At 36.3% G+C, this 13,058-nt stretch overlaps 1 protein-coding gene across 6 annotated transcripts in view; it reads left to right on the top strand.

The window, feature by feature from the left end:
* Positions 1-520: 520 nt before the first annotated feature.
* Positions 521-13,058, top strand: part of LOC132142216 (amyloid beta precursor protein binding family B member 2-like) — a 47,603-nt gene continuing 35,065 nt past the window's right edge. For all 6 annotated transcript variants that reach the window (XM_059551902.1, XM_059551903.1, XM_059551905.1 and 3 more), the window contains exons 1-2: positions 521-602; positions 11,179-11,225. The gene's annotated coding sequence lies outside the window, so the exon portion shown is untranslated. The remainder of the gene's footprint in view (positions 603-11,178; positions 11,226-13,058) is intronic.

The following is a 13,058-nucleotide window of genomic DNA, read 5'->3' as shown; positions in this document are numbered from 1 at the left end:
AAGCCATATGTGTATATTGTTTCCAGTAAACTATAAACTTGCAAAGTTTAATGAAAACATTTTATCCAAACTACTCCTTCTGTTAACCATACATTTTAGTTTTGTCGTGACTCTTTGAAAACAGACCATTTCATATGACGTTTATCATTATTTCATTACTTTTTCCTTGCATATATTGCCTTTTTTTTATTAACAATGATGTTGTTGTTTTTTTTTTAAATTCATGTATTAGTTAAATTTGTTGCATTCATTTTCCACTTCATAAAAACATAAATTAAGAGCATAAACTACATAACATTACCATCAACATTAAACAACAATAATATAAATTTTCATCACTCTTCTAGAAAGGTTTTTGGATGCTTCAATCGAAATATTCACTCCCTGGGTTTCGGTTCTTTACGAATTGTGCAAGATTTTCTGTTTAATTAATCAGATTTGTTGACAACTGTACGGACCGATATTTCGTGAACGAATCATTCAGAAAGGTCCGACTCAAATGAATGACTCGTTCGCGAATCGTACCTCGCTGGAGGAGAACAGACGAGATAGGTAAACCAGAAAAAAAGGAGGAGAACGGGGAATATGTGCTGACATCTGAGGTGAATGATGTGCTTTGCCAATATACTAAACCTGGACATAATAGCAGCTGGATTTATGAATTAAGAACATTTAATTCTGCCGTTTGCCATTTTTGTTGGTAATGAGTTTGAAAGGTTTGAAATATTGAGTTGTGGACGTGCTTCGCTTTAACAGAGATAGCAGAAGGCAGATAGACGCCTCAGTAGATTGGCTTCTGAATGTTTTAATTATTATTTAGTCTGAGCGAACGTTCGGGATTTGCTATAGTAACAAACACGTTATCGCTTGTTACATAGTAACGATTTTGCCGCGTATTTGGTGCCCCGTTCGTTCTATTTGTGATGGAATGGTCGCCTGTAAACGGGGGTCGTTCGTGTGGTCGCAGACCTCCTTCTGAATTTCGCTAGACTTAACCGGTCACTTTGCGCTTCGCTGTTTCCCCTACACTTTCACAATTAATGTTACTTACACATGAGGATGTATGCTATTTAATTAGTACCAGTTGGGACGTCTGTTTCGCCACGCTTGTTTGTACGCGCCTCGCCTCTCTCCTCTCATGTCTACTGCAGGCTCCAGCCCCCTGTTCAAGGCCAGGCCAATGGAGAAGTCACAGCAGCGGGAATCGAAAGTCTGTCATACAGGGCTGAGGCAAACGCGCTTGTTTGTTTAAGTTAAAGCATCTACACGTGTGTTTGAAAGAATCATTAGCGTGAGCGCGCCCGTGGGCCTGAATGTGCGCACCCGCTGCTGTAGGAGCGCGTCGCAGTGGCGAGACTCTCGTCCTGTTTCATGACGCTCGTTCTGCGGCAGGCACAGGCAGCTCCAAGAGCAGACATCTTCTCGATGTATGACCATTTCACACTCCCCGGACCTTCCAGTCGGGCACAGAACTACAATAGCCAATTATACTCTACACCAGCACGGGGTCTTTCACAGTAAGGCGTTTGCGATGTCTAGCTGTCCTATAATTCATGGGTCTAATTGTAGAAAGCATATGCAACATTGAGAGCATCTCTGGGAATTGTTGTTACTTCAAAGCTGATTGCTGCATTTCTGGAAAGCAGTGTTGTTTCCAATGGCAGTGGTGCATGGATGTTAGTGTTCGGCCTCTTTATGATCTTATAAGTGTGTTTGTAAATTATAAGCGGTTGCATCCTTGGGCCTTCCACTGTTACCCACAAGAGATGTGGGGTGTGATTGTTTCATGGGGTTGTCTGTTTATAAGCTGTAGCATTGAGCATGAATATAAATATTATTAACAATTTGATATAGAAATGTATACAAATTAAAACTAATAATATATATTAATATTAATGATGTATATACAGAGGCAGTTAGCCCCCAGTGTAAATGTTTCTAATTTAAAGAGATAGTTCACCCACAAATGACAATTCTCTCATTATTTACTTGTTTCAAATCCATACTTACATATGTTCATTTTTTAAATATTCCTTCCAATTTTTTTTTGCGTCCATTGAAAATCAATGTAATAATCATTTTCAGTTTCAGAAAGTACATAAAGACATTATAACAGTCATAAAATATTAATTGAGGATTTTAATCCAACTCTTCTAAAGAGATGACATCATGTTATATGATGACGTTATCGTTTAAGTTTTTATTCACGTCAACATTGATGAACTTGCATGCTTTAAGAACAAGAACCAATAAGTTTTGTTCTCATGTGTCAAGTTTATATGTAAATTAAACCTAAATAGATTCCTTTTTGAACCTTGAAAATCTTCATTATATAGTCTTCAGTGAATGGACAAAAATTATGAGAGTATTTAAAAAATTCTTCATTTCTGTTCTGAAGATAAATGAAAGTCTTATGTGTTTGGGATGACATGAGGCTGAGTAAGAGATCACAGAATTGTTATTTTGGGTGAACTAATCCTTTAATATTTTTTTATATATATATTAGGCCAGCATAATTCTGAAGAGAAAAGTCATTCAGATTTATATGTGAATGTAAAACTTGAAAGAAAATTCTTCTGCTTTCAGTGTTAACTAAGATATTAATTACATATTTTAAATGCAGTAATTAGGGCTGTCGCGATAACCGCAATATTGTAATACCGCGCTATTGACAAGCAAACCGCAGAGGAAAGATAGAAACCGCGGCAACCGCAGTGATCAGGTGTTTTTTTTTTTTTTATGAGGCTGTGGCCTTCTTGTTTTTTTTTTTTTTTATATTTGTCACTGTGCATTCAATGTTAAATACATTTATGATACAATATGGTTACGACTGTAATTTTCTCGCGAGCCGTTGTAGCTTTACGGTGCTTCGTTTGTTTTGAATAGGCCGGCTGAAATGATGGGAGGCGCTCAATCTCATCCCAAAACCTAATGTCACGTCGCCAGTTTGGGAACATTTTGGCTTTCAACCCAATGAAAAGGGCGAGCCAGCGAATATAGATGAGCCGATATGCAAAATTTGCTGCAAAAAGGTTCCTGTGACGCGGCAATACATCTAATTTGAGGTCATCGGGACATTCTAAAATGCTTAACGTGAAAAACGCTTTACGTGGTTTAATATAGCCTACTAATAACAGACCAAACTCACTAAACATCATATTAATAAAGTATACTATCGGTTTTCTATGGGAGGAAAAGGCTTAATGTGTAATTGTTGCATTCATATTCAGGGCTCATCTGATTTTTTTTATAGATAGTATACTTTATTAGTATGATTTCATTGTTTTTAAAAAATAAAAGCAAAATATATTTTAAAGTTAAAAATGTATACAAATCTCTCATACTGGGTAGAACAAATAAACACTGTCATCTTAATACAAGGTATTTTCCAGATAATATTTTATTCATATTTTTTGACTTCAGTACCATAATAAACATTAAAGCCAGTTGTTTAATTTTGGAAACAGTATGTTGTCTTAATATCACACTTAATACATTTCTCACAGGCCATGTATAAAAATATGTAGCTGCAACTTAATTTTAGGAACACTGGTCTCTTGCAGGGGGATTGCCATTTTTGAGATTTCTTTGCATAAAAAGAAAAACGTGAAAATCCCTCATTTAGCCTACGTGATAAACATAATGTCTTTTGATTATATGACATTTTGTACTAATGGGTTCACATGATCAGTGGCACAAATTAAAATTTTTATTTTCATTATTGGCCTATTAATAGTGCATGATCTAAGATGTTAAATAAGGTCTCAGACTTTTGGACCATGCATTAGTTGTCCCATATAAAGCAAATTACTACTTTGGACCATATTTTAGATAATCTTAGTTACAGTACTGTATTCATAAGGAAGGATATCTTAGTGTAATCCTCTGACGTTTACATTGGCTCTTGTCCCCATTTCTCTTCTTCTTGATCTCCTAAACTTGACTTTATCCCTTCGTTCCTTGTCTTTTTGTTGTGCAACAGCAGCTCAGTTCAGCCTAGTCTAGTGAAAATAGTATCTTTGTGAAGGATTCAGATTTCCTTGTGCTCTGGTTGGCATAAGGTCGCTGCTTTATGGGGAAGTCGTGGCCTAATGGTTAGAGAGTCGGACTCCCAATCGAAAGGTTGTGTGTTCGAGTCCCGGGCCGGCAGGAATTGTGGGTGGGGGGAGTGCATGTACAGTTCTCTCTTCACCTTCAATACCACGACTTAGGTGCCCTTGAGCAAGGCATCGAACCCCCAACTGCTCCCCGGGCGCCGCAGCATAAATGGCTGCCCACTGCTCCGGAGCACAAACTCCGAGTATGGGTCACCATACTTGGCTGAATGTCACTTCACTTCACTTCACTTCTTTGGGAATGAGAGCCCTCTGGAATGTTTGTGGTCAGAAAGTCTTCTTTCCAGAGCCTGTGCTCATCAAGATTTGTTATATGATGCAATGTTTGTTATAACATTCATCATGGGTTATATTTTGGTGAACTCTTGCTACAATGCTAGGCCATATTATCTGGAGTCTCAGTGCACACATTGCCAGCCTATACAGAAATGTGATTTTGTTTGGGTGTAAATGTGCTTATTGTCACAGGATGTTTAGACTAGTGGTCATCAGACATTATTGATGTATGTATATATATATATATGCATATAGGTATATGGTGGCTACCAAACTTGAATTTCATAAACATTTTTGGTATGTGACATACTGTAGCCTGAAATTGTCATATAATAGTCAAGACAGAAGGCTCCCCTAATGTTAGTAATGGTAGTTTGACCCATTTGGATGTTGACTATTTAACATTTCACTGATAGAACTTAGTTTGTGTTAAACCCAGAACATTCCTTCATATAATATAATTTTCTGCTGTCATGTTCATACTGCTCGGCCTGCACATCTCTGTTTTTATGATGAGAGACATTGCAGTATGAAAATACATTCACCTTTCCTTTTGATCTTTTTTTTTTGTTAGCATGGCAACAATAAGAATTTTATTTGCCCTACCAGTATTTCCACTTGCATGCATCAGCACAAAAATGATGATTAGTTTTGTGTTTAGAAATGTATTTGTGGCACAGTTCCATTAATTTGCCCAAGACTCTCTCACACTGACTCTGAACCAGCAGGCCATCCATATTGTTGAGCTTTGGAATGTATGAGACTGATTTTTTCTTATACTGTGTTTGAAAAAAAAAAACATGAAAGAATAAATTCTATAAACTTGTAAATTGTAAATATCAGATGAGACAATATACAACATCTCACCATTTTGTTATACCATATATACTTTTATTCCACACTCTTTTTCTTATTCCATTGCTCTCTTTCATTCTCTATCTTTCACAGACACAGACATCTCAGCAGACTCGAGTGATGTTACCTTGTCAATATTGGTATCGTTAACCATTTTCATACAGGATCTGGTATCCTTGTTGCATCCTGTGTATTATTTTTTTTTTAGGTAAGAGATGTGATGTCACTGCTAATAGCAGCATCCTCAGGGCATACTCTGTGTGTGTGTGTGTTGGTTTATATTCCAGCAGGCTGCTGCACAATGTCTCTGTCTCCCTCTTTAAGGGTCTGGACATGCTGACTGAGGAAAAAGTGAGTCAGAGGGGGATAGATGGAGAGAGAGAGAGAGAGAGAGAGGTGCTGTGGAGAGACTGCAGCTGATGGCTGAGAGGGGGGTGTATGTAGTACAGGGGTACATCTGAACTGTTGGCTTATTGCTCTCTTTTATTGTTTTACAGGAAGGTGCTTTTACTGCAGGCCTTGAGCTTCAGCTTGCGTGTTCATTTAGGATTATATGAGTACAGGAATTTAAAACTTGGGGTGTAAACTTAAGTTTACGTACTTTTTGTGAAGCTGAAGTAGCCACAGGTTACTTGAAACAACTTAATTTTGGTGAAATTAAACATTTAGGAGCCAAATTACTTTTAAGCTGACAAATTACACACCGACTTGATAAAGATGTTTTTTTTTCAGAAGCAGTTTAGTTCTCAGTTGTTGCTGTCATTGTAGTAATGCTGTTTCTTTGCTTTTGTTGTTAGAAAAAAAAAATGTCCTGGGGTGGACCTTGTTGCTTGTTTTTTTTCTTCCAAAAAATTGCAAAGTACTAGACCCAGCCAAATGTCTAAATAAAGGTAAAAATGCAAAAAAAAAAATCTTTAAAATAAAATGAAGCACTTTTTGATTACATTTTAGATGGTCTCATAGTTCAGTGGCCCAATTTAGGATCAAATGAATGTGAAGCTTTGTGAACATAAACTATTGACTGAAATTATGGTGCCATTTATAGAGTACATTTACCTTGTGTGTAAGTGTAAGTGTGTATTTGTCCCTTCTGTGCAATCAACGTTTACCATATGTGGCTTTGTGTTTGCTGAATAAAAGTTTGGATCATATCTGAGAGATGAGGCTGCATGCACCACCTCCCTCTGATTCTCGAATCATTGTGTAAATAAAGCTTACGACTGAAAATCGGCTTAAAAACAGTCTAGTGGGATGCTGGCCTCAGACTAACTTTAGAGAACTGAGGAGGGAGCAGCCAGACTCATCATTCATCCTTAATCAGTCCTGCTGTCCACAGTAGGGTGTAAGACCATGCCAAGATCCCACTGTCATTTATAATGTGTGTGTGTGTAACATTATCACACTCATCTCATCTGACTAACTGTTGCCTTGGGCTTGACTCAGGATTATAAAAGCGCTGTTTCATTCCCACTGTGTGTGTATGTGTGTGTCCAAACGCCTGTTTTCTATTCAAGCCTAACAATAGGAGGCTTGTATTGTCATTTCTTGCTCCTGATTCTCTCTGTCTCTCTCGCTCTCATTTTCTTTCTTCCTCTCTGTTGCTGTTGGAAGCAGACTTTTTACTTGGTGATATGGATATTCTCCTCACCATTTACCCCAAGTTTGTATGTGTGTTTGAGTTGGATTGCATTATTTGCTTGGCTTTTGTGTCCAAAATAGATAAAAAATAAAAAAAATAATGTGTCTTGATATAATTCGGGATTTTTTGATAACAGTAATTGAACAGTATTTTGCTGAGTGTGTTTTTGTGCTGGTACCTTGGCTGGTTCAGACCTGTCATGAATAAATAAATATGAAACCAAAACCATGTCTTAATGAGTGATTAGGTAAATCATTCATTCAAACGATCATTCGTTCAAAATATCTGATTCTTTTAGAAACAAAACAAGTGATATTTTATTATGACTGGATCATTGAATCACTGATTAATTAAAAAACAGATTCATTTAGGAATGAAACTCCCAGTTTCTCTGGGATGCACAAATGCTCTTCTACTTTTTTTTGGAGCTCTTTTTGTTGTAAAACCCCCAGACAATATTGTGTCTGAAGTGTAACTCAGTCAATATCAACTCCTTTTTGTTGAACTGTTGTATAAAATCATTATCACATCGATATCGCGGTTGCGGTCTTGTGCTAATATTCAGGAAAACAGCACTCTTGCTTGTGTAATATTATTGCTTAACTATATTATATCTTATAAATATACAAAGCAAAACCTATACAGGCATATTTTGTTGCCTTCATAACTTGAATAATAGTGGCATTTTAAATGCATTATAATAGGCTTCATCACACAGTTAATGCTTTTGGACTTTCAAGATGTGTTTTTGTTTGTTTTTTGCAAACTGAGTGATATATTCGATAATATCAGCTCACACATCCTTTAAACAACAATTAACATTATCGTAGACGATAAATATCGCACATCTCTACTTGGCATTAAACTGAAAAATGCTTAGTTGCTTAATGATTCAACTCCCAGTTCCCTTGAAATGAAAGGTCACAATTATTGACAAGCCTGACATCACTTCCTATTTGCTGTGGATGTTTTCACAGGGTCTGAGCACACGCTCACTCACATTCCTCTGTGTGTTGTGATTGTGTGTTGGCATGTCAGTTGAAAGCTTCTTCATGCTTCTCTGAGAGATCAGACATATTTATGCTGTTTTCTGAATGAATTTGTATATTATTCTGCCTGCCTCTCCTTGCTTGACCTTCCGTCTGCTGTACCCAGCTGAAATCGTGTCAGGCATGTCTGGCTTGGGCATGTGAAAGCACAAATACAGACGCTGGACATTAACCTTCTAGAAAGTTCCTTTGCTTCTGCAGTGTTCTCCCGTCTATGAACTCTGTCACGTCCATCTTGTTTCTTTTGATAGTGTTTTTCTTTTTGACAGAATGATGAGGTGAGATGCAGGTTACATATGCACATGAAAGCAAATCTGCATTTCCCATATTTCTCAGCTGCGTGTGTGTTTATGTTTTGTCAAGGCTGTCAGGCACAGATGGTAATTTTTATACTAATTTTCATGACTCAAAGCAATGCGCTTTCAAAAACCTGACAGGTCCAAAGGAATGAGTATATGTGTGTGTTTCGCATCGGTCATGTGTGCTGCTTAAACTTCATATACACCTATCAAGCCAAAAACAAGAGGATCGCCAAATTATCAAGATTTTTTTTTTTTATGCTAGAGTGTTCTAGGTGGTAGCCAGTTTCTAGGGTATTCTGGGTAGTTCCTGGTTGTTACTTCAGTCCCAAAAGATCCCAGATCAACAGAGATTTGTTCACATCCCAAATTTTTAGGATTATGCCATAGAATAAAAAATAAAACATGTAATTGCAACTTTTTATCTCACAATTCTCAATTTTCTCAGAATTGTGATATATAAACTCCAATTATAAGAGAATGGTTAATTTTTCCACTCAGAATTGGACTTAATGACGCACAAAAAAAGTCAGAATCACAAGGCAAGGCAAGTTTATTTATATAGCACATTACTCCACATTTGTCATAGCAAATTCAGTCAGGAATATACCTTGTCTGATTCTCAAAACCTATAGCTGTGTGTTTGTCTGGTGTGACAGCATTGATTTATGATGTTTCATCTTGTTCAATCTTATGGTGGTTATTATTAGGGGATGATATAATCTATGCATACTTGTCGCTCTTCATAAGAACAGTATCAGAGCAGACTGCATCAGAAGCAGTCTTCATTTTAGCTGTGTTTGACGTATGTCAGCATTTTCTTCTTCGATCAGCGGCTGCACAGAAGATGCAGACTTTCAGTTCAACTGCTGTGTGTGTGTGTTTCTGACCTGACAACATTTCTGAAACTTTCCCTACAACTATGTATCTTATAGTCATTAGAATTAATTTAAAAAAATAGAAGTAAGCACTAAAAAGAGTTCTTTAAAGCTGCATTCTTAATTTTTCAATTTTTAAAATTTTGGTTAAATATGATTTAAAATCTTTTTTCATATTATTATTGTATTAGAATGAACTAACAATGAACTAAATTTCAAGTACTGCATTTAATATTGAACGTTGTATCTGTTAATATTAGTCAATGCACTTTAAACTAACATTAACAAATATTACACAATTGTTTTTACTAATATGAAAAAAGATTCATAAATGCTGTAATACAATATATATATCAGCAATTTGTGGTGCTTGGATAATAGCGGCTGCCAAATGCATTAATGTAAAGTAATGTATATTACATAAAGCACTAATGAATGAGACCTAATAGTAGGTTATGGATGCTAGCATATTTTACATAATTTGGTTTTGAGAGACTTTGTTGCAGAAGTTGGCTTTTTTTCGTCAAGTTTTTTTTTCTTTTTCTTGTTGGAAATATCCGAAAAGCTCTATCCTGATTCAGAACTCAAAACTTTAGAAATAGTTCTTGATGTTTATTTGTATGTTGTTCAGATCAGTGGGTTCTAGAAATCTAGGCTCATGTAGGTTCTTCAATGTCATTAAGCTGTAAAACCCTATTTGGGATTTTACAACCTTTATTAAACCTTTATTTTAAGAATGCATGCACTAATAAGTGCATCTCAAAACTTCTATTATGTATGTCCAGTACAGACCAAAAGTTTGGACACACCTTCTCATTCAAAGAGTTTTCTTTATTTTCATGATATGAAAATTGTAGAGTCACACTGAAGGCATCAAGGGCTATTTGACCAAGAAGGAGAGTGATGGGGTGCTGCGCCAGATGACCTGGCCTCCACAGTCACCGGACCTGAACCCAATCCAGATGGTTTAGGGGTAAGCTGGACCGCAGACAGAAGGCAAAAGGGTCAACAAGTGCTAAGCATCTCTCGGGGAACTCCTTCAAGACTGTTGGAAGACCATTTCAGGTGACTACCTCTTGAAGCTCATCAAGAGAATGCCAAGAGTGTGCAAAGCAGTAATCAAAGCAAAAGGTGGCTACTTTGAAGAACCTACAATATGACATATTTTCAGTTGTTTCACACTTTTTTGTTATGTAAATAATTCCATATATAATTCCACATGTGTTAATTCATAGTTTTGATGCCTTCAGTGTGAATCTACAATTTTCATAGTCATGAAAATAAAGAAAACTCTTGGTCTGTACTGTAGATTGTTTATACAGATATCGATGGCAACCCATAGAGCCGTGGATTTTCTCGTTCTTTTTTTCCTCTCTGTTGCCTTTTACACTCGTTCTCACTATCTCTCCTTCTTTTTCTCAAATTTTTCTTCTATGTCATTTGGCAGCTGTTGTTTGGCATGGTGCAATGTGCTGGAAAGCAAGTCTTTGATATGAAGCCTTCTGTGTGTGTGTGCGTGTGTGTGTGTGTGTGTCTCTGAAATGTGATCTTGATATGCCCTTTTCCCAGCATTCATCTGTGTTTTTGTGTGTATATGTTTACATTTTTGCATTTTTGTTTGTTCTTTTTCTTCCATGACACTGATTGGATGCACTTTTATGGCATGGGCAGAGAGATGTGCAGTTATGAGCAGCAGTTAACTCCGACTCAACTATACATGTTCCTCCCTGTTTCTGAAGCTAAATAAATGTCCTTTAATCTAACCAGTCCGCCCGTTTTCGGCTCCCTCACTTTCTCTCGCCCTCAGCGGGATGTGCTTCACAGAACTGTGCTCTCTGTTTTTGATTTGCGCTGTTGGATTATTCAGCAGGTCATATTTACTCCTGCTCTGTGTTATTTGTTTAACATTTTATTTTCAGCTGCTAAAACTGTAAGTCAGTGCCTGGGTTTTATTTAGTTGTTGATTCCTGATGCGTTCTTTGGTATTTCTGTTGAATAATATAGAGTCAATGTGACTAACACACACTTTTAATTCACAAACTAACTGTCTGTTTCTCTGTTTTTCAGGTAGGAACATCATCTGAGTTTGACAAGCACCTCCTGCGGCGATACAGGTATGTAAATATTTGTGTGTGTGAAAGAAGAGTGTGATGTGTTTTTCTCAGATGAGTAATTAAAGCCTTCTGAAAATGTCTTGCAAGAATTCTTAATTTTTCCCTCACATTCCTGCCTTTTTGCTCCTCGTAAAGACTCCAGTGGATTTGAGGGTGTGTGTGTGTGTGTGTGTGTGTGTTATGATTATAGCTGTTGTGTCCAGACACCAAATTCTGTCTGTTCTAAGTGCTGCAGAAGTCATTTCTTTAAGTGAATTTAGGAGTGGAAAAGAACTGAGTTAAAATGTCTATTTCATTCTGTTAGTGTGTGTGTGTGTGTGTGTGTATTCTAGCTGCAGCTTTATTGTGGATGGATTCTGTCATCTCTGAAGTGTCAGTTGCTGCAATAATATTTAGTAACGCACATTCTAGGGAACAATAGTGGAAACAATTTTCCAAACAATAGAGCTCTGAAAGGTTTTATTTTATAGAATGTGAATTACATTATTGTTGTGAAACAAATAGTTCACACTAGAGATCGACTGATATGGGTTTTTCTATAGCCGATGTCGATGTTTAGAGGTCAGGGTCAGCCGATGGCCGATATGTGCTGCCGATTTTTAGGGCTGATATCTTGAAGTTTTCCCCTTCATTTGCATGCTAAAATGTCACATTAATAATAATTGAATACACAACATTTCTAATCTTATCATCATTTATTGAGCACTGACTTGAAACAATTCTCGAATCTAAATTTTGTGCACTGCACGGTATTAAAATAAAAAATGTATCCAAAGTTAACCAAACAAATCAATAAAATAAAAAATTATTAAATATATAAAATAGGTAATATATATATATATATATATATCATTAATATAATAATATAAGTCAGTCATTTACATAAACATTTTAAAACATTTATCAAGTAGAATTTTTCAAGTTTGTTGGAACATAAATGTAAACTTAAATATACATTTAAATAAATGCAATTTTAGAAATAAAAATCAATTAAACTGAAAAATATGAAAAAATTAATATATAAAAAATAAATAACAGTAGTGCTGCAAACACACTAGCAACCAGCAACATTTGTCTTTGGTATAAATGACAAAGAACATCTAAAGTGCATTCTAATTTCAAACTTACATCGCAGTCTGTTCATTATTAATATAAAGTACAGTCAACCAAACATTTAAAAGGTTACACTGGTCAGTTTAAATAGACCGTAGTATACCGGTCGACTCTGTTATGCACGTTTTTGCTCATGTGAAGAGGATGATCTTTTCCGTCTAGTTTACATTTAAAAAATAAAAAATATTATAGTTTAACATTCAGATACATTGTGAATATGGAAACATTTGGATATGTGCAGAACGAGACGTGAGCAATAACCTCCAAATACATCTAGTCAAACCCGCGCTCGCTCGTCCTCGTATGGATCAGATAATTTTTCGGATCAGCAAAAAAAAAAAAAGGCCAAGACAAATAAACATACGTTTTGTCTTTTGTTTTATTAACATTAAATTATTAAATTAAAATATATGAACTCAACTTAAAGTCTTCTTTTTAACATAATAGCCGGACTTCTCATCTTCCAGTCTGATGTAATGAAGTGAGCAGTTTTCGTCACACAGCTCTCCGTCCCCCTGGACGTCCACCCTTCTGTCGTGAGCACAACAGAGGATGCTCGGGATAGTTCATCCACAACTTTTATCTTCTCCTGTTCATAAAGAACTGGCACAACCTTTTCGCTGAAGTGGGTGCGCGACGGAATGTCGTAACGTGGCTCTACGCACCGTCACGGTTTTACACTCTAACCTGTTTTCTTCATCATTATATCTGACAGGGAAG

This window comes from Carassius carassius, chromosome 6 (assembly GCF_963082965.1).
Source record: "Carassius carassius chromosome 6, fCarCar2.1, whole genome shotgun sequence".
In the NCBI taxonomy this organism is placed as follows: Eukaryota; Metazoa; Chordata; class Actinopteri; order Cypriniformes; family Cyprinidae; genus Carassius; species Carassius carassius.
Note: the sequence above shows the minus strand (reverse complement) of the source record. Positions and strands in the feature narration are given on the sequence as shown.